Source organism: Acomys minous (assembly GCF_964271855.1).
Source record: "Acomys minous genome assembly, chromosome: 1".
Classification (NCBI taxonomy): domain Eukaryota; kingdom Metazoa; phylum Chordata; class Mammalia; order Rodentia; family Muridae; genus Acomys; species Acomys minous.
The window spans coordinates 21,281,649-21,303,473 of record NC_140483.1 but is presented as its reverse complement, the minus strand read 5'-3'; the positions used below and the strand labels follow the sequence as shown (position 1 = coordinate 21,303,473).

Genomic DNA, 21,825 nt, shown 5'->3' with positions numbered 1-21,825 from the left:
GGACACTGAGAGTCATCTCCTCACCCTTTACAGGGGAAAAAGCCAGGGGAACATGCTGGCCCTTTTCTAAGAAGCTCCTCACTCTGGGAAAACAGAGGCCCGGAGGCATTGGGCATAAAATATTTGATTTCGGGGAGGGGGGCATCTGGGAGCCCCACAGCTCACAATCCCTAGCAGGGACCACCGGGTGAAGGTGCTGCTGTTGGACCAGGCCCAGCATGACAAGGCTCCAGTTTGGAAGAGACCTCTGATGCAGAAGGCAGCAGCTAGAGGGAAAGAGGTCTGAGGAGGGGCTGGAGGCAGGGCCAGAGGTTCAGTCATCACTGATACACAGTGTGACCCTCAGCAGCCCCTTCACTTCTCTGAGCTGTGGTTGGTTCATCTCAGAGTGTGGGTATGGGCACACAGCCCTCTTCTGCCTGCGTCACATGGGATGCAGACCGAATTAGGCAATGTAAATAGAAAGGTTTTGAGAGAGAAGTTTAGGTTAGCACTCATAGCAACTCAACACATTTATGGGGCCCAAATGCTACAGATTGTGCTAGGTAGAGGTGATTATGACATGAATAAGTGCCTGCCTGGAGTGGCTTAGGATCCCACGGGAAGGAAAGTCACGGAGTCGCATAGGACAGCTGCTACATGTTAATGCTGCTAATCCGTTGAGCATCAGCTCATTTAATTCCTGTGGCAATCCCATGAAACAGTTATTCTTTTTTTCTATGTACGGATGAGGACAATGAAAAGGTAGCTTATAGAATTCCAGAGTTAGGCAGAGATAAGAGAGAGCGTCACTGCCCTCGGGCTTTCCATTGAACACTTGTATGTTTTCATTTGTTAAGTGTTCTCCCCCCCCCCCCCCCCAACCCCAGGTCTTACTGCTGAGCCCAGGTTGGCTCAGCTTCCTTGGTGTTGGGATTATAGGCATACAAGCAAAAGACCTTTTCTTTCTTTCTTTCTCTCTTTTTTTGAGTGACTTTTTAAAAAATATATTTTATTAATTTATTCATATTACATCTCAATTGTTATCCCATCCCTTGTATCCTCCCATTCCTCCCTCCCTCCCTCCCATTTTCCCCTTACTCCCCTCCCCTATGACTGTGACTGAGGGGACCTCCTCCCCCTGTATATGCTCATAGGGTGCAAAAGACTTTTTCAAAGAGTAGTTTTAATTTTACATCAAAAGAAAAAAAATTAAAAGAGGAGCCTGGGGAGATGGCTCAGTCAGTTAAAGTGCTTGCTCTACAAATGAGGTCCTGAGTTTGGCTTCTCAGAACTCATGCAAAATAGAGGGCACAGTGGCAAACACCTGTAATCCTAGCCGGGACTGTGGAGACAGGAGGATGCCTGGAGCTTCCTGGCCAGTTAACCTCACCAAATTGGTGAGTTCCGGGTTTGATGAGGAACCTTGTCTCAAAAAATTAGGTGGGAAGTGATACAGAAGACATTGACTTCTGGCATCCTTGTGTACACATGTGTGTACATGCAGACACAAAGATGTATACATATACAACACACACACACACACACACACACACACACACACACACACACACACAGAGCGAGAAAGGCACAAAGAGTTTCAATATGTCTTCTGCGTGGTTTATACATAGCCTCCCCCACTATCAACATCCCCAAAGAGAATAGTAGCTTGTTAACAACTTAAGAACCTAAATTGCCACAGCCACCACTGGCCTCTTATTCACATGAGTGCTTTCTCTTGGTGTAATTTCTCTTGCTGTATGTGTGGAACAGGGTATAACAGCATGTGCCCACCATTACAGTGTGGAGTGCTGCCCTCCGTGCCTGCTTAGTCATCCCAATCTCCTCTTAGCCTTTGGCCATCTCCGATGTTTAACCATTTCCATGGCTCTTTTTCCAGAATGTCATGGAGTTGGACTCATACAATAAGTAGCTCCTTGGATTGGCTTCTTTCACCTGTGCATTTAAGGTTGACCCATGTCTTTTAGTTCCATAACTAATTTCTTTTCGGTTACTAACTATTGACCAGGATGAGCCACAGTTTATTTGTCCAGTCACCCACTGAAAGACACTTCGCTTCCAGTTTTTGTCAAGTCCAAATAAATTTGCTACAAACATCTGTGTGCAGGGATTTTATTTGTTTTCAGCTTTTTTTTTTTTTTTGGACAGTAAATACCAAGGAGTATGGCTGTAATATCATGTGTGAAGAATATGTTTAGTTTCTCAGGTGACTGCCAAACCGTCTTCCAAAGTGACTGCACCATTTTTCAGTCTCACTAGCAACACATTCGCATTCCTGTCGTGCTACATCCTTGCCAGTGTTTGATAGTGTCAGCTTTACGTCACCACAGGAAGGTGATATCTGTAACACTCGGTATAACAGGTTACTGCAGTGTTGTTGCTGTTGCTATGTGCACGTACATAATGCTGCTACATAAAAAAGTAGAACATAAGCTCAAGCTCAAGAAGATCAGGAGTTCAAGGCCAGCCTGGGTTACATAGCAGGTTCAAAGCCAGACTCAGTTATGTGAAAAATTGTCTTTGAAAGAAAGAAAGCGGAAAGGGAATCAAGACATAAAACATCTATACAAGGTGATTGTGGCTATATGAAAACAACTGCAAAATGACTGGTAAAAATTAGGAAACTGGTTTGTTTGTTTGTTTGTTTGTTTGAGACAGGGTTTCTCTGTGTAGCCTTGACTGTTCTGGACTTGCTTTGTAGACCAGGTTGGCCTCGAACTCACAGTGACCCGCCTGCCTCTGCCTCCTGAGTGCTGGGATTAAAGGTGTGCACCACCACTGTCCGGCTTAGATACGGTTTTTATTGCTTCTAGAAAACACCATGACCAAAAAGCAAGTTGGGGAGGAAAGGGTTTATTCAGCTTATATTTCCACACTGCTGTTATCACAAAAGGAAATCACGACAAGGAACTCAAGCAGGGCGGGATCCTGGAGGCAGGGGCTGATGCAGAGGCCATGGAGGGGTGCTGCTTCCTGGCTTCTTCCCATGGTTTGCTCTGCCTGCTTTCTTATAGAACCCAGGACCACCAGAACAGGGATAGCACAACCCACCATGGGCTAGGCTCTCCCCCATTGGTCACTAATTAAGAAAACGCCTCACAGCCGGATCTAGTGGAGGCCTCTCCTCAGCTGAGGCTCCTTCCTTTCTGAGGACTCTAGCTTGTGTCAAGTTGACACGCAAAACCAGCCAATACAGAAACATTTTGGAGAAGTAGAAACATTGTAATGTTAATTTCCTCCAGGATTTATTTATTCATTTACTTATTTATTTGCAGCGCTGTGGGTGGAACCCAGGGCCTTTTGCATACTAAGCAAGTACTGTACCACAGAACTACATCCCCCAGCCTTCAGCCAGGAGCAGCAGGGAAACAATTAAAGGCAAAGAGTGAGATATAAATTCAAGCTGGTGTTATTACTATCACCAATATTATTATACACAAGAGGTTTTCTATGCTTATGTATTCTGTCACAGCAATGAAAAGAGACTAATACAACATATTTACTCTCATCTCTTAGATATTTTCTTAAAAACTTAACATTTTCTAAGCCCTGGGACTTAACATTGCAATAACAATTATTGGAAGAGCAGGAAGAAATAGAGTTGCACATTAGAAGGCTAGAAGTTTCTGGAATGTGCTGACAAAATGTGTGTGGGGTAACATACGCTTCAGAGGCAATGATCAGTTCAAATTCTGCTCCATTTGATAGTAGATGCATGACTTTGAGCTTGTAACTTTTTTTTTTTTTTGACAAAGTCTTTGTTATGAGTCTCTAGCTGGCCAGGAACTCACTTTATAGTCTTGGCCAGCCTTGAACCTGTGGTGTATCCTCCTGCCTCTGCCTATCTAGTTCCAGGATTACAGACATTCACCACTATGTTTGGAAAATGTTGTTGTTGTTGTTGTTGTTGTTGTTTTAATCTAAGAGATATGGTATTAGTCGCTTTTCACTGCTGTGACAGAATACACAGCCATACTTAAAAGAGGAAAAGTTAATTTTGGTTTCCAGTTTCAGAAGTTTCAAGTCCAGAGTTGTCTGGCTCCATTTTTCTTGGAGATAGGGAATTGAGCATCATAGTAGACAGCAGGGAAAAGCAGACCTCACAGAGACTGGGGAGACAGGGACTGGGAGAGAGAAGGGAAGAAAGGGAGCACAGAGGAAAAGGAAGAAAGGAGAGGTGAGGAGTGTGGAAGGAAGAGAGAAGAGGCGCTCTGGTTTTTTCTAGAGCAGCGGTTCTCAACACGTGGGTCATGACCCCTTTGACACATCTCTAGTTCCAGAAAACATTTACATTATGATTCATATCGATAGCAAAATTACAGTTATGAAGTAGCAACAAAGCAATTTTATGGTTGGGGGAGGGGCTCACCACAACATGAGGAACTGTATTAAAAAGGTTGCACTGTTAGGAAGGGTGAGAACCGTTGTCGCTAGCATGCCACTGTCACCTACTTCCTCCAGTCAGCCTTCACCTCCTTACAGTCCACTCAGCGTTATCCCATCAACAAAGTCCCCTCTCCTTTCAGGCTAAGGCCCAAGTCTCCAATACCTGAGCCTTTGGGAATGGGGCACTTCATATCAAAACCACAGTAAAGAGTATTTACTACTTGAGAGTTGTTTATTTAAAGTCTGACAAATTGTGTTTTCCTCTTTCTTCTTCTTCCTTCTCCTTGCCACTACCACTGCTGTTGCCATCGTTGTTGTTGTCGTCGTCATCATCATCATCATCATCATCATCATCATCATCATCATCATCTCAGAGGACTCTTGGGACCGCTGTCCAGTAAGAGCTGCCCTCCTCTGTTCTGGCATCACTGGGTGAGACCTGCAGGGGGCTCTCCTTGTCCACTGACCTCTCCTCAATCCTCTTGGCTGCTTCTTATTGTTCCAAGTGGAAATATCAGGTTTTTGCCCGAGATTGGCATCAACAGTGCTGTTAAAGCCCAAGTCAACATCCCTGTCTCCTGGGCCTGGCCCTGTCACCTGAGCCTGGGGACTGCTAGCTTGCTCTTCTCTGCCCTGCCAAGTGACTGCTCATATTGGTCCCACTGTGCCAGGCACTCAGAGAGAAGAAACCAAACCCTTGGGCAAGAACATGTTTGCATAGAGCTGGCCCCTTTTTCTGGAGGGAGAGTCACAGAGCTGATGGGGACCTTCTAGAGGTTGTCAGCCAGTCCTTTGACTCTTTCCTGGCTGCCCTGAACCTAATCTAGCTGACAGAAGAGAGCACTCTTTCACATGGTTTCCAGCTCCTTCAGGTCCTGGGCTTCACTCATTAAGTCTAATCTCGATTCCTTGTTGATCTAGCTTGAACTGAGGCAGAGGAAAAGAAGATTTCACAAGCCATCAGTGTACAGAAAAACAAACAAACAAACAAACAGGTGAGATTCTAGATTTTATGTATTGAGAGCAAAAGCAGCTCTGCAAGGAATCAAACCCAGCACGCCAGTGAAGTTGTAATAAACAAAGATAGGAAACAGAGGACACTGGGGACACAAAGGCCACCTCTGGGGCCACTCTGCTGGTCTCTAAAGAACCTTGGTATAGAGCTGGGCAGATAGCTTAGTGGGCAAAGTATTTGCTGAGCAAGCGCGGAGACTTGAGTTTGGATTCCCCAATGTCTACATAAAGGCTGGGCACGAAAGTGTATGTCTGTAACCCCGGCATCGGCCTCTGGCCCCTACATATGCCTGCGTGGCGAGGACAAACACACACGCACACTCGCACACACACTTCGGTGTGACCTGAAAAAACCCCCAGCTCGTCTCAGTTCTTGTAGGTAGCCTATGGAAGAGGTAGGGTTTGGGTTTTGTTGCTGCTGTTTTGAGGTGAGTGGAGGGACGGTTGCCCTCCTTTCCCCAGCAGAGTCTGGGTACAAGATGAGTGCAGCGGAACCTTCTGCTCACCCCTGCAGCAGTTGCCTTTTGTTGCCAGCTATGGGGTCAGCCAATCTGGGAAGGCTTCCTTGAACAAGATCATGAGACTTCTTGGGCAAAAGCGTGGAAATGGGGGAGGAAGTATGAAGGGGAAGGCGGGAGGCGGCTGAGGATGTGAGCTTATAGGAGCAGGAAGGTCAAGTTAGTCCAAATAACAACTGGTACGAATTCAAGGGGTCTGTGTGTGGTGGTTCATGCTTTTAACCCCAACTCTTGAGAAGCGCTGGCCGGTGGATCTCTGTGAGTTTGCGGCCACCCTGGTCTGTACGGCGAGTCCCAGTTCATCCAGAGTGACATATTGAGACCTTGTCTCTAAAAAAGAAATAGGTGAATTCAAGGTGCATGCGACCCTAGAAGAATCAGTCTATTTTGTCTACTGGTCTATGGGACTAGATAGAGTCCAGCATTTAGAGGTGGTTCAGAAGTAGCCCTCACTTTGCAGATGAGAAGAGGGTCCCAAGAGAAGAATCAGGGATAAGACACAGCTTTCTCAATCCCGGGTTTCTGGAGGTTTCTTGATTTCCTGTTCCTCCCCTCTCTACAGTGTATTTGGGTGCTAACAGAATTTCCATCAGCTGGCCCAATTAGAAAGGTACGAGATAAACTTTATAGGTAAAAACCATTTTCCTTTCCCTCCCCCATCCCTCCCTCACCCTCCCTCCCTCCCTCCCTCCCTCCCTCCCTCCCTCCCTCCCTCCCTCACCGCCTTCCAAAGTCCTTCCGTAATGTGATTAGTCCTTTATAGCAAGCCTTGTAAACATGGGCTTGTACATAAAGCCCATGTACATAAAGGTGGTGACTTACCTAAGCAGTGACACGGCCTCCACTGTGACCCGTCGTCCCGCTATGAGTTGCCGTACTTCTACTGGAACGTGTTAGTACTGTGAGACCCAAGCAGACACATGTTCCTTGGGGTCCCTGGGGCTCCTGTCTCATTCTTTCCAACCAGCCCTGAAGACTAGCCAAGTCCCCCCAGTTCTGGGGATCTGCCTCTCAGTTCAAGCCTCGTTGCTTCCGTTCACCCTCACTCACCTGCTTTTCCTAGCAACAGGCCCCTCGCTCCATGCTCACTTGTGGATTCTCCTTCCACAGAGGACCGTCACCGGTGGTCCTCTTTTGTTCTGTGGGGGACTTGACCCCGTGTTGAGTGAGGTGAAAGAAGAAAGGAGGCCAACGGTGAGGGGATTAACTTTGCAAAGAGGTATGAATCAAAGAAGGAAGACACAGTTACTACATGAAAGAAAAGGAGGTCTTCAAGAAAAAGCGTTCCTCTGCCCTCTTGTACAGTCGACCGTGAACATCATGCCTCAGCAAATTTGTTCATACTGACATCTGGCCAAGAGCCATAACCTCTACTTGGGAAAGTGAAGTTATGTATAAAGCATGCAAGGTCGGCCTACTATTATCCTTTGACAAGCTTCGGGGTCAAACAGGTGCATTCAAATGCCAAATTTAACACTTCCTGGGCATATTAGTGTGTACAGGCCAGTCACCTGATGTCCCCGACTCTGGGCTTTCCCATCTCATGATCTATCATGCACAGTTAGGTGTGGTGGTGCACACCTGTGATCCCAGCATTTAGGAAGCTGAGGAAGGAACATCTCAAGCCTGGGCTATCTAGTAAGACCGAGTCTCAAACAGAATGAATCAAAACAGAACAAGCAAAATCAAATTTATCACGCATAGTAAATGCTCAGAAACATGAATCTGCTAAACACCCATCACCAATGGCTCTACTGTGCTTGTAGTGTGCTGCAGGATTTCTTTTTGGCAAAAAGTTGAATATTAAAAACTAACACCATCTATACAGAGAATATAGTTGCTAATAAAGAGTGATTATTTAAGATTGGAAACTTGATTTAAGCCACTCTTAAAATGAGAACATCACAGTAGCACAGGGCCCGCCACAGCCCCACACCCCCGTGGTTCTAGAATATCTAACTCTTTCTAATTGCCCAGTTCCATCCCATGCCACCTCACTCTCACTCTGAACTTCAGCAGATGACTCCTCTTTCTATTTGGAAGGAGCGTATCCAGGGATGACTTCCTCAGGGTATCTGTTTTCTGTCCTGCCCTTTGATTTTTTTTTTTTCTCCACCATCCCTTCGAGATCTTTAAATGTTAAGCAAAGGAGCCTGGTCTAGTAAGAGCCGGGCTTTTGCTGAAAAAAAATTTTGTTGTTGTCATCTTTATTTTTGAGACAGGGGTTTACCATGTAGCCTTGGCTATGGCAGGGTTGAAACTGGTTATGTAGACCAGGCTAGCCTTGAGCTCCCAGAGAGTCTCTGCTTCTGCCACCTGAGTGCTGAGATTAAAGATATATATCACCATGCCTCAGTTTGCTCAGTGGTTTAATTCTAGAGTTTATACAGGACTTCTTTAATGAAGAGAGTTTGTCTTCCTTTGAGACTGGAGAGAAAAGTGAGGGATAGGCCAGGCTCTGGGCGAGTGGTAATCTTTATGACTCTGGCCATGGACATGAAAGCTTGCATCCTGGAGAGATACAACTAGGGGGGAACCTAACAGAACCTGGGGGCTCAATTGTCACGCTACAGAATGGGGCATGAAGACCAACATTGTCAGGTCTTCAGGCTGCCTGGCAGGAGCTAAACAGAGACAAGGAAGCTGGGAGCTGGAGAGATGGCTCAGAGGTTAAGAGCCCTGTCTGCTCTCCCAAAGGTCCTGAGTTCAATTCCCAGCAACCACATACATGGTGGCTTACAACCATCTATAATGTGATCTAATGCCCTCTTCTGGCTTTCAAACACTGTATACATAATAAATAAAATCTTTAATAATAATAAAAAAAGAAAGAAACAAGGATGCCGTGAGTATTCCCAAACTTGGTGAGAGGAAGTCAGGGTGGGAGAAGGGTATGGGTTCCATGGGGGGGGGGGGTGTGTGTGTCATGTGAGGGTGGAAATCCCTTGCAGGTACTGGAATGGAAGTTGCGCCCCATGGCAAATACAAGGGGGAAAGTAGAGATTTGCACAACACCCAGCCTGTGTGACCAAGGAGAAAGGAGCAAGATACAAAAGAGAGCACAAGTCCCAACCATGGGTGTCAGAGGAGGAAGGCTTGGATGTGGAGGGTCAAAGGAAGACGACGGGGGAATGATGTCAGGTCATAATGACTCTCCTGTTCTACGGTGAAGAACGTGGGTTCATTCTTATTTACTTTGTTTGCTTGTTTGTTTTTTGTTTTTTGAGACAGGGTTTCTCTGTGTAGCCTTGGCTGTCCTGGATTCACTTTGTAGACCAGGCTGGCCTCGAACTCACAGCGATCTGCCTGCCTCTGCCTCCCGAGTGCTGGGATTAAAGGCGTGTGCCTCGTTCTTTTTTAAAATTCCCTCTCTCTGTTTCTCTGTCTCTGTGTCTCTCTATCTCTGTCTCTCTCTGTCTCTGTCTCCCTTTTTTTCTGCGTTTGTGTGTGTGTGTGCGCACGCTCCACAACACACGTGCGGAGGTCAGAGGACAATATTTGGTAGCTGCTTCTTACCTTTCACCGTGTGAGTCCTGGTGATCTACCTCAGGTCGCCAGGTTAGGCAGCAAGTGCCTTTTCAGTCTGAGCCGTCTTGCTTGCCTTAATTGTTTTTACACAAAGGAATTCATGAGCTGAAGGATCATTAGCGTGGAGAAAGACTGGAGGGAATATGCCAGCTAGATGGCTGCTCTGGGAGCCCTGCTGAGAGGCGCATCTGCTACTGCAGACTGCAGCAGTGAGAATGGGATGGAGAGGCGGGGATGGCGCTGAGGTGTGTTCAGCAGGGTTAGAAAGGAGATGCGTTGGTTAGAGAATGGCGTTGGGGTGAGGAAGAATAAAGAGCTTGGGGTGGATGCTGTTGGATGTTTCTAGTTTGATGGTGGTGACATATTCACTGTGGTTTGGAATAAAAAAAATAAAAAGAGCAGTCCTATAAACAAGATGGTTCGTTCTATGTTGTTGTACTATGTTTCAAATATACATCCAGGTGGATTAAAGTCATGGGCATGTGGGTGGGGATTGATGCCGAATGCTTGGGTAACATTTTTGGAAAAATAATAAATTCGTGATTTTGTAAACCGCAACAGTCCTTTGGCTTCTCTTCCCTGCGTTTGTTCTTCGTTTTATGTTGTAGTCTGAGCTCGGGCCCATAGTCTTCTGCATCTTTGAACATCAAGGCTGTGGGCCCTGCCAAGTTGCTCAAACTGGCCTTGAACTCACTCTGTAGCTCTGGAAGGCTTTGAGCTTGCAACCCTCCTGCTTCTGCTCCCCTAGCAGCTGGGATCACAGATCTAAACCACCCGGTGCTCAGACCATCTTACTGTCGCCACTCATCTCTAGGAGCAGAATAGAGCAGGAATTTGAAAAACAAAACAAGCAGGAAGATGGTTCCTGGTCCGTTGCTTTGGTTCTAATTGGATTTTTCTCCTCCCTAAGCAAAATCATTAAAAGGGTAAATGTTAACGTTTTCTCATTTTCTAATGGAGCACCTTGTAATCTGGTTCCCCCTTGGATCACTCCTCAGAAACTGGCCAGTGGTGACACACACCTTTAGTCTCAGTACTCAGTAGGCAGAGGCTGTCTACAAAGCCAGTCCAGGACAGTCAGGGCTACACTGAGAAACCCTGTCTCAAAAAAGAAAGAAAGAAGAAAGAACGAAAGAAAGAAAGAAAGGAAAGAAAGAAAGAAAGGAAAGAAAGAAAGAAAATGCTCTTAGCAAGCATGGTGGCACTCGCTTTTAATCCCAGCCCTAGGAAGGCAGAGGCAAGTTGATCTCTGTGAGATCTAGGCCAGCCTGGCTTACAACGCTATGCAGAGAAACCCTGTCTCAAACAACAAACAAACAAACAAACACAAAAAACACAAAATTAAAACAAACAAACAAACAAAAAACCCAAAGAAAAAAAAAGTGCTCCCAAAAAGAAACTGTTCTCTGGGCAGTGGTATGGCAGCGCATGCCTTTAATCCCAGCACTGGGTGGGGGAGGGGGAGGGACAGAGGCAGGTGGATCTCTGTGAGTTCAAGGCTACCCTGGTGTCCAGGACGCCGAGGCTACACAGAGAAACTCTGACTCGGAAAAAGAAAAAAGAAATTGTTCTCAGGTCTGGAGAGATGGCTCAGTGGTTAAGAGCACTAGCTGCTCTGTTAGAGGATCCGGGCTCAATTCCCAGCACCCCGTGGTGGCTCACACTTGTCTATAACTCCTCTTCCAGGGGATCTAATGCCCTCACACAGATGTACATGCAGGCAAAGAATTAATGTACATAAAATGAAAGCAAATAAAAATTAAAAAAAAAAAAAGAAATTGTACTCAAATGCCACCAATGGCTTTCTCATTATCGAACCCAGTGCTTCTCTTTCTGCACTGCCTGCCACTGTCCTAAGTTCCTCTCTGTCCTCCCTTGCTTGCTTCTTTGACACTCTGCTCTCTTGATCCATTCTTCACCCGTCCACTGTGACTTTTTAAGGGTCCTTCTCCTTCTAGTCCTTGAAATGCAAACCTGCCTCACTCTGGGCCAGTCTAGCTTTCCACCACACGGTCCTGGGTCAGAGCAATCTTGTCGTTGTGGCTTCAGTGCTACTTTGGCAGCAGCGGTGGCTGACTGAGTCTTCTTCCCTCTGACCTCCATCCACCCCGCCAGCTCCTGACTCATCATCTTTGCCTCAGTTACCCAAATTCCTTCAAGGGGCTGGCTGCTTCCTGGGATCCAGTGACCCCTGTAGCTTTCCCGGTTTGTATGGTCCGGAAGCAGTGTGGTGAGAGTTGGTCCCTCGGAGTATTTTTCGCGTGCCTTGCTTCCTTCTCTGCTTTTCCCTCCCTCCCTCCCTCCCTCTCCTTCCCTCCCATTCTTCTTTCTGTGGTGGAGATGAATGGAACGCGCGACCATGCACGCATTCTACCACTCGGCTGCACCCTCAGCCCCAATGAGGGCTTTTCGAAAGGCACATTTATTCATTTTATGAATTTTAGGGAGTCAATCTCAACTAAAAAAATATAATTTCTCTGCTTTCAACCCTGAATTTATATTAACACAGTAAGTAATACAAGTCATTGATTCAGTGTGTATTATGAAAAATAAGTGGGAAATCATTATTTTCTTATTTAATGCATGCCATATATGAGAGAGTGGATTCAGGTAATGAAGCAGTCCTTGGTGAGGGTACTCTAGTGGGTGGGAATAGTTTTATGCTATTTCCTAAACTAGTGTGTACTTCTGTGTCCCCCTCACGACTTCACATAGGCAGTACTTCTGCCACAAGTGTCCTTGCCACCTCCTTGGATCCAGGCCCCCTGCATCCCCAGGACCTAAGTAGATGTTATCTCTTTCCATGAACATTTGTGGGGAATCCCCTAAATAGACCGACCCTTCCCTCTTCTTCTATAGCTTTGGGTGTCTCCTACATTTTGCACCGGACTGCAGGTGCTTGTTTTGCACCCAGCACCGCACTCTCTACACAGGGAAGAGAGAATAACTTGAAAATTGTGCGGGATGCCAGAGCCCTGCAGCCCCAGGAACCCGGGCCAAGTCTGCCACAGTCTCGGTCCTAGTCACAGTCCGTCCTGAATTCATTTCCACCTCATTAACTGGGGCCCAGTCCCGCCCCCGCGGCCCTCGTCCCGGTTCCTCCATTCTGACACGGCCGCCTCGCTTTTCTTCTTTCTCTCTCCTCCTGTCATCTTGCCAGCTCGGCTTCTATCGCTTCGCGTATCGTCTGTCTCTTCATCTCTCTTTCTCCGGGACTCTGTCTGGGTCTCTGTCTTTGGGTGTTTCTGCACCTTAGTCCGTCTAGGTTTGCGCTTCCTAGCCCCTACGCCCCGCCCCTTGCCCATATCTCTCCAATCCCCGGGCTCGGGCCTGGCGCTCCGCTCTGCCATTGGCCAGCCCCAAGCCCCCGCCCTCCCGGCCCCCGCCGGGCCCCTCCATTCACACAAAGTTTGGCTCCGGAGCTGCAGAGGGAGGGGGCGGCCCGGCACGGCCCAACTCTGCCCTCGGCCGGCCCGACCCCGGCCCCGGCCCCCGGACAAGCCCTTATCTGATCCCAGCTCGGGGTTTAAGAGTCTTAGCCCTGTCGGTCGCGCAGCTCCGCTCGTCACTCCTGCCCGCCCCGTCGGTTCATCTGCCCCAGTGCCCTGCACTTCATCAGAGCAGCCACTCCACCTAGGAGCCAAGGTAAGACTCTGGCCCTGATGAAGAAGTGCTGCCGCCCTGGCCGGGGTCTTGTCCACTTAGAGACATCGGTGGGGTGGCGTGGGGTGGGGTGAGGTGGGGTGGGGGAGCCCTAGCTTTTTGGTCCCTACCAAGGCCGGCTGGCCTCCGCTGTACAATCCGGTCTCTTTTCTTGAGCCTTGGCAGTTCCAAGTGGACTTTCCTGGGAAGCGCCCCTCATCAAGGGTACATTGCTCTGGCTAGTCACCTCAGGCCTTCTATAAAAGAAAGGGGCTTCCTTGGTGTCTCCTGGTCACTTAGCAGACCTGCAGTTACAAGGAGCTTATCCAGTTACTAGAGTGATTGCACCCACACACACACAGGCAAAGAGACAGTGTCCCCTGCTCCCAGCAGGGACAGGTTACTCCTGCTCCCAGCCCTCCCCCTTACAGTGACACTCACACAGTGACACCCATTGACGATGTTCTGATGACCAGTTTACACATGGGGAGAAAAACAAGCACTAGATTAGAAGACACAGTCAGCCCTAGTGCACCTGGAACCCTTCCCCTCTCCTCCCCCCCTTTTTCCTTCCATTTCAACTTGGTTCCCACTTCGAGACATCCCTGCCTACCAACACCCTTCAAGTTGCTTCACAAGGAGAATGTCAGAAGAAGAAGAAGAAGGCTGTTTCCTCTGGAGTCGGGTGGATTAGGGCCTAGGGGTCCTCCTCCAGGGATGCCTCTCCCACTCTTTCTCTCCCTCCAACAGGGACTAGCCGAGGGCATGCATATTAGGAAAGAACTGAGTCTAGGGAGGAGAGCTGAGGACCAGAATGGCTAGAAGGACAAAACTAGAAATGAAAAAGAAAAGGTGGGAGCAGGACTTCTGGTATCCTGGGATTTCATTCCAGTGACTGAAGTGCCCAGGCTGACCAAGGGGTGATGGTGTAAAGAAACAAAGACATATTTGGACCCTCGAGAGGGCAAAGCTTAAAGAGGGATTAGGCTGCTCATCAATACAAATTCTGACAAGAGAGTTCTGGCCAGACTGCCCTTGCTGTGTGACGCTGGAATATTTTTTTTTCTCCCTATGGGATAGGCTACTTTAGGTAGTCCAAGAGGGCAGGAGATGGTGAAAGATGATTTGGGAGCCTCCTGTTTGGGGGGGGGGTTATGTGGAAGGCAGAGAGTGGGCATTGAGAGACTGGCGCCGTGAGCCGGCAGTTACCATGAGCTCAGTCGAGTTTCATTGCAAACTCTGTTCCCTGATCTCCAAGGAGTTTTGAACGTGTTCCTGGAATGATGATGATTCTATCCTCTGCCAAAGCCTAGAGTTTGTCAGTACCCCGGGGGTGTAGCCTGAGTATGGGGACCAAGTCCAGAAGGAACCAGGTGTCCTGGCTCATAGCTGGTTCTTTAGGAAGGGAGGGAAGGGGAGGGAAGGCATCATGCCAGGCAGAGGGTCTGGGGCAGAGGCAGTAGGCTTGACCCAGGCAGTGCCAATCTCTCCACCCACCCGCCGCCCTGTCTTTGGTGGTGGTGGTGGCAAGGGAGGGAAGAAAGGAGGGGGAGTTGGGGGGGGGTGATCTGGGCCAGTCCAGCCTCCCAAAGCCCTTGCCAACCTGGGTCCTGAAAGGAACTGCTGTTTTCTGAGCCATCCACCGCCCCCCCCCTCAGCCCTCATCCAGAGCCCAGAGCAGCCAAGTTGTCTCAGTGGATATCAAATGGCAATGACTCCGCTGACTGGGGGGTGATGGGGGGGCATGGTCCCATTCCTTGTGTAGCTCTAATGCAGAATCCTACTGCTTTCCCTTACCCTGGGACAGGGGATAACATCTCTCCAACATGTGCCCATATATCTTTGGGGGACACACACACATATATATGTATAGGAGATAATCTGGCATTTCCTAGATTCTCTCTGTGGCCCCCACCTGCACTCGGCATGAGCTCGGTTTCACTCCAGCGTCGCTAGCTTGGGCTAGAAGGCAAGTGACTGGCAGAAGACCCAGGGGCCTTCCTCTGCCTTTTCCCCCTAGGGACCAGGGAGGCTGGGACATTTAGGTCTGGGTGGGTTCATATGAAGTTCTTTACCTTCATGCTGGATCTGGTGGGATATGAGTTTCAAAGGCTTTGCAGGGTGTGTTGTATAGCAAGGTCCACTGCCATAAAGGAGATTTTTGGCCATCTTAGGCTGGGTTTATGTACACAAGATGTGAAGACAGGTTGAGGTCCGAAGCACTGGTGGGGAAGGGAAAGAGACACGAGTCCCTAAATTTTCCTTTAAGAAGTTGCTTAGGACAAAAGAAAAAGAAAAAAGAAAAAAAAAAAAAAAAAGCTCCACTCTCCCTCCCTTCCTCCCCCGGCCTAGATTCTTCTCCTGCCTGACTGGTCAGTGCTACTGTCCAGGCTGAGACCAAGCTGTCCAGGGCAGTAGTGAGGCTCTCGAAGGGGCAGAGAGAAGGGATGGAGTACCCATTGAGATGAAGCTGCAGGAAGACTGGCCAGAAAGGGGAGCTTTGGACTCCAAACATCTTAGCACAGAATGAAGGGCAGTTGCTACAACCACTCCAGAGACTGGTTTTTTTGTTTTGTTTTGTTTGTTTTTTTGGTTTTTGCATTCATCTCATCACCTCAGTCTGAGGCCAAGGTCTTTTTTTCTGTCATCAGAGACTAGTGTCCATGTGGTCACCATTCTTCATAGAGAGAGTACGTCCTGGGTGGCCCCTCTCCATCCTTCCTCCCCGCCCCCCTTCAGAACCTTGAAAGGGCAAAGAGAAAAGGATTGTGGGAGCAACCCTCCTGTGGGTGTCTGCCAGCCTGGAGCCTGAATTTGAGGTGGTGGGGACGGGAGGGGCTGTCCTTGGAATGTGGGAGAGAACTTAGAGCGTGTGGTCTGCAGAAGAAGCTTGAAGAAGTGGGGGCTTCAGATGACTGGGTTAATACACACACACACACACACACACACACACACACACACACAAAACCAAGGAAAGAAATTAGGCTCCGATAGGAAAGACATCCCATTAAAAAAAAGGCATTTGAAATGGTGCCTGGGAAAGAAAAGTAGACACAACCCCAGGTCCTAGAGAGATGGCTCAGTGGTTAAGAGGCCTTGCTGCTTTTGCAGAGGACCTGGGTGCTGGGGCGGTTCCAGCACCCACATGGCAGCTCCCAACCATCTGTAATTCCAGTTCCAGGGGATCTGACACCCTCTTCTGGCCACCTGCACATGTGGCTTGTATGCAGTCAGGTACCCATGTAACCCTGTCCCCTATGATTAAAAAGCCCCCAAATGAAAAAGGCCATCATTAAGGCTTCTGAGAGGAGCTGTGAAGCACTTTAATACAGAGCTTTTGTGTTAAGTGTCTACGGGCTTCTCACGGATGTCGGCGCGGCCCTTAACTTGCCACCTTTTCACTCTGAGAGATACACACACAGTGGTCCACAGCACTGCCTTGGAGTCCGGGCTTTACCACTTAGTGGCCACACAGTTTCCCCTCACGCTTTCACTAGGCCTAACAATAGTTGTGAGGATTAGAAGAGTCAATATTTGTAAAGCACTTAGGAGGTGGGTGGGTGGCATGTGAAAGGTGGAGTTGGCTGTTGGCATTCTCTGGCCTCTCCAATCCTTTCTACTCTGTCATCTAGTCCCAGCCCCGTATGGTGGTTTTCTGAGACTTCGCCCCAGATCTGGGAAGGCAGAAGAATTATTGACAAGTTAAACATGGGGTTCCCATTTCATGCCAACAGACTGGCCGCTACCAGAAACAGGGCCTTCATCTCACGGCCTATTCTTCCCATGCAGTCTGTGCCAAACACAGTTCCTGTATTCAGCTCAGATTCAATAACTGATCTGTTGTACGCTTCCCCTCCCCTGGATAATCTCTCTCACTCCTGATGTCCGCTTTTTAGCCAAAGATAACAATTTCTACCCCTCCATCTCTGGGGTATCTCTATGTATCTTCATGCACTTTTGTTCCCCCCCACACATAGCAAGGTGTCTCCTCTCTTTTGTGTGGTGTACCTGTGTGTTCATGTGTGGATGCATGTGCATGTAGATGTGCATGGGTGTAGAGGGCTGAGGCAGAGGCTGGGTGTCTCCCCCAATCTTTGTCTACCTTGTATTTTAAGAGAGGATCTCTCACTGAACCTGGAGCTCACCACTTTGGCCAGACTAACTGGCTAGCAAGCCCTAGGGATTCTTCTGTTCTCCCCAGTACTGAGATTATTGGCTTTTTATGTGGGTGCTGGGTACCCAAACTCAAGTATTCATGCTTGTGTACCGAGGCACCTCACCTACTGAGCCATCTCCCCAGCACTTCGTGTGTGTGTGGCGAGGAGAGGTCTTATGAAGCTTGCTGGGTATCCAAGGATGGCTTTGAACTTCAGATGCTCCTGCCTCTACCTCTCAAGTGTTGGCATTGTGTCAGCACAGCTCCCCCAAGGCCTGGTTTTATGTGGTGCTGGGGGTGGAGCCCCGGGCTTTGTATACGCTATTCCACCAGCTGAGCTTCACTCCCAGCCTGCCTCTTGGTCTCTCTGTCTAGCATCTCTTCCTTCTCAGCTGGCTGGTATGCCGGTCCCGACGTCTGTCCTCTGATCAGCCTGTCAACTTCATCAATAGTTACTAGTGATGGTGTCCATGACGGCTTTTCTGACTCTGGCCCCTGGCCTTGATTCCTTCCCTTCGTTGCTTCCACGTCTGGTATCGTCATCATAAAGCACTGGGTTTTACCTTGCATTTTTCATGCCTATGCCCCTGTTACCTACCATTAGATGGAGATTTCCAGTCATAATATTCAAGTGACTTTCCGCCTTGTTCACCTCTCCTCCCAAACCCCATCTCTTGGGACTGTGTTTTCCAGGGTTGATCCTGAGGGACACATTCAGGGACATTAGTCCCTGGGTACACACTTCCACCCACTCTTGGCCATCACAGGCCATTCCGGGGTCCACCTACCTGAAAACTACCATGAGCTTGTTTCTCTCTCTGCTCAACCATCTTGTTTTATTTTTTCAGTGTTGACTTTTCCCAGGATACCTCATACATGGCAAATGTTAGAGGGGATATTCTGTCTTTCTTACTTGTTTATGAGTTCCTCGAGGACACACGCCTGTGTCCCTGTCATATTGAGGACCTCCTGAGGCAAAGACAAGACTTCCCTCCATTGGCCTTTGGACAGTCAGCAGAAAGCTTGGTCCCAGGGATGAAAAAAAAAATCTCTGTCTACCTTGAATCTAGGCAGGACTCTATTTGCTCATTTGGAAGGGGTACCCTGATTTTAAAGACTTAAGCGGGCATTCTCCAGTATTATGTGTGTGAGACCCCATTACCTAGCTCTCTAGGGAGCTTCAAGAATGATTTCTCGTTGACCATCCATTTCGTCTGGTGGGGACAGACAGTGTTACCAAGATTAAAAGCAGCAGATGCTTAGACTCCAAAGACCATTATTTGCAAGGGTTGTACCTACTGATATGCATTATGAATGCTGAGGAGACTTAAGACCATTCATAATTAATTTTAAAACAGTGATAACCCAACTCACTGCCTAGTGATGTGAGTTTAAGTGAAAATAGCTATGTATCTTAAAACAATGATTAGGAGGGGTGACACTGCCTTTTATTCACACAACCTTTTTTAATGTCTAGCTCAGTAAAAAGCTGTTGGTTCCTTCTATTTGCTTCTGCATTTAATATGTTGCAATATTGCGTGCCACGTACCCCCTGGGAAACTTGGCTGATCACTATTGAAATTATGGGAAGAACAAATAATGCCCCATTAGCATTTTGACAAAGATAGGTCTGACCTCAGAAAGCCCCTGGAAGCACCTCAGGAAACTTTGTGGGTCTCTGACCTATCCTTTGAGAACTGCAAGTTTGAGGAACCACAGGGGACGTTTATAAAGATCTGGCACACTCCTTTAATCCTAGCACTCAGGAGGCAGAGGCAGGCAGATCTCTGTGAGTTTGAGGCCAGCCAGGGCTACACAGAGAAACCCTGTCTCAGAAAAAAAAATCTGGACATCTTGGCTGATGTCCCTCAACAGGGTCTTCACTAGACTGATAGGATGGGGGCAGTGCTTAACTCGTGAGCTCTGAGAGGTGCTGCCTGCTTGAGGTTGAACCTTACTTAGTCCCCCATCCACTAGCTATGCAACCTTGGCTAAGTAAGTCCTTAACATTCCATACTTCTATTTTCTCCTCTATAAAAGGGAGCCTTTACAAGGCATCTGCTGCCAGTGTGGTGGTGTGTGTCTTTAACCCCGCCATTCAGGAAGCTGAGGCAGGAGGATCGCAAGTTCAAGACCTGTCTGGGCTACACAGTGAATTCACTGTCAGTCCGATTAACTTATTGAGACTCTGTCTCAAAATAAAAGAGAAAATAAGGGCTGAGATATAACTTAGAGGCAGAGTATTTGCCAAGCATATATGAGGCCCTAGGCTCAATTCCTATGACAGAGAATAAATAAGCATCTATCTATTGGTTAGCGTGCAGAGGATGACAGACACAACACTAGAAAGGTGCTCACTCTTCCTTTTCCTCTTTCCCTTCCTCCTCTTCTGAATGTATGTCTGTGTAAGGGTGTCAGAAACCCTGGAACTGGAGTTACAGCCAGCTGTGAGCTGCTATGGAATTGCTGGGAATTGAACCCAGGTCCTCTGAAAGAGAAGCCAGTGCTCTTAATCACTGTGCCATCTCTGCAGCCCAGGGGGAAGACATTGCTAAGCTTGAGATCTTTTTTTTCTTCTGTCTCTGTAAAGCAGCCCCTACCCTCTCTCTTTTGGAGCCCACTGGTCCAGGCCAGAGGAAATCTGATTAAACTACACAGTAGCTCTGGTGGTGCCCTTTTCCCTGCATGCTGCCTGCAGTCTCTTGCCAGGCTCTTACTCTCTTCCTCAGCACTCCCACCAACCAGGACCTCAGAGCCCTAACCCTGCCCGCTGCCCCAGACCTAGCTGGTGTGTGTTGGGATGGCCTTGAATTAAGAACAGAGGTACACCCTTGGGATGAGTACCCCATCTTGCTGGTCCTGTGGTTAATTCCCCTTAGCTGGGCAACTGGTATTACTTTGTGGGTTCAGACTGATCTCCCTGGAAGAGCACAAAGGGCAATGGCTCTTGTGCTTAGACACCATACCAGCTTTCTCTGTCCCCGCAGCAGCAGCTGTAGACGTCTTATAAAGGGCAGTGCTTGACTGGGGAGATGGCTCAGCGGGAGAAGTGCTGGCTGCTTAGTACAGTTCTCCATCAACCAAGAAATAGCAAGCGCCAGGTTCAGTGACAGACCCTGCCTCAAAAACAAAATAAAGCTACAGCAGACAACCCCTGACATTAACCTCAGACCTCCACACAGCCAGCCACCTACTCATCCACACAGAATAGGAGGGCAGCATGCAAGGGAGCAGCAGACCGGAGACCAAGCCCCCTAACTCCGAGCATCCAGAATCTCAGAGGTTCGGATCTCTCTGCTCCTGAAGCCTGGCACAGAGCCTCCACCAGCTGTGGCTCTGGCCTTCCGGCGTGGGACCTTGCTCTTTCGCGCTGCTCTTCGCAATCCTGCCCACACAATTCCCTTGACTAGAGGGCAAAACAGAGGTAGGAGTGGGTGGACTCAGACTGCCCACCCAGAGCCCCTCTCCCAACTCCTGTTCCCAAGGCCTTCCTTGCTTAGCCGGTCCCCTTTGGCCAGTGGTGGGTTTGGAGGCCCTAGTCAAATCTCCTTCTCCTGGCTCTTGGTTGGTGACCCCAGGGGAGCTGCTAGGGCTAAAAATCTCCCCAGTCTCAGCCTTAACCCTACCCTGTCTCCCACTGCCAGCAGCCCCCCAGCTCCCGCCCCTAGGCTGTGGGACAGTGAGAGGGCTGAGGGGCTGGCTCTGCATACTAATGTTCTGCCCATTGTCAAAGCCCCTTTGTGTCAGAGAGCTCCATTGAGGCGGCTCCTGGGCGGGCACAATGGCGGCTCTGTCCCCAAGTTCCCCCAAACAGTCACCTGCTTTCAGAGCCTCCCCCCACCACCCCTCACCCGCCCCAGTGTCCAGAGTGCCCAGAGAGCATGGGGGAGTGGATGGGGGGGAAAGTATGTGGGCAGTACAACACCCCCACTTTGGACAGACTGTGGAGATGGGCATCTGACAGGGATGACTGTGGAGGGCAAAGCCTGAACCACAGGGGTGGGGGCGGTGTGTGGAGGGAGTTGGAATGCAGGTCTGAGAGGCCCATGACAGAATAGGGTACACACAGCCTGCCCATGCCTCCTTCTATATGTGTAGCCTGGACCGGCAACTGCCCAGCCCCTTTCTTACCCCAGCTCATGGCTACGTGACTCATATATGCAGAGACACATAGGCACAACACTCATCTATGCAGCCCCACACCTGCTCCAACCCCACAGCCAAGCAGATGTGACCCGGGCTCGGGGACCACGTGTCCACACTACCTTCCATCAGCACATGTGCCCGCACACCTCCTCTTCCCCACTTCACCCCTTTCCTTTCCACTCTCTTCCAGCAGCTGCTGGCAACTCATTCACTACCATCCCCCTCCCCGCCCCTCGCTGCCCTCTGCTGCTCTGACACAGGTTTTAACAAGTTTGCACTTGTTGTGACCTCAAGAATGTGGCCCTGGGGCGGGGAATGTCCTGCCGCCCCAGACTGTACCTGCTTATACGTTAACCATGGCCACAGCCTCCGACAAACTTCGAGTACAACTTTCCTAACCTCTACCCCAGGCTCGGAGTGAGGTTGGTGGACCAG

The 21,825-nt window shown here is 48.9% G+C and overlaps 1 protein-coding gene and 1 long non-coding RNA gene across 2 annotated transcripts in view; one reads left to right on the top strand and one right to left on the bottom strand.

The window, feature by feature from the left end:
* Positions 1-2,845: 2,845 nt before the first annotated feature.
* Positions 2,846-14,631, bottom strand: LOC311602929. The gene is made up of 4 exons (XR_014780900.1): positions 13,220-14,631; positions 6,969-7,125; positions 6,741-6,817; positions 2,846-6,248 (listed from the first exon to the last, which is right to left on the bottom strand). It is a non-coding gene; the product is annotated as an uncharacterized lncRNA (long non-coding RNA).
* Positions 12,836-21,825, top strand: part of KCNJ10 (potassium inwardly rectifying channel subfamily J member 10) — a 30,999-nt gene continuing 22,009 nt past the window's right edge. Inside the window, exon 1 of the mRNA XM_084791553.1 lies at positions 12,836-13,091. The gene's annotated coding sequence lies outside the window, so the exon portion shown is untranslated. The remainder of the gene's footprint in view (positions 13,092-21,825) is intronic.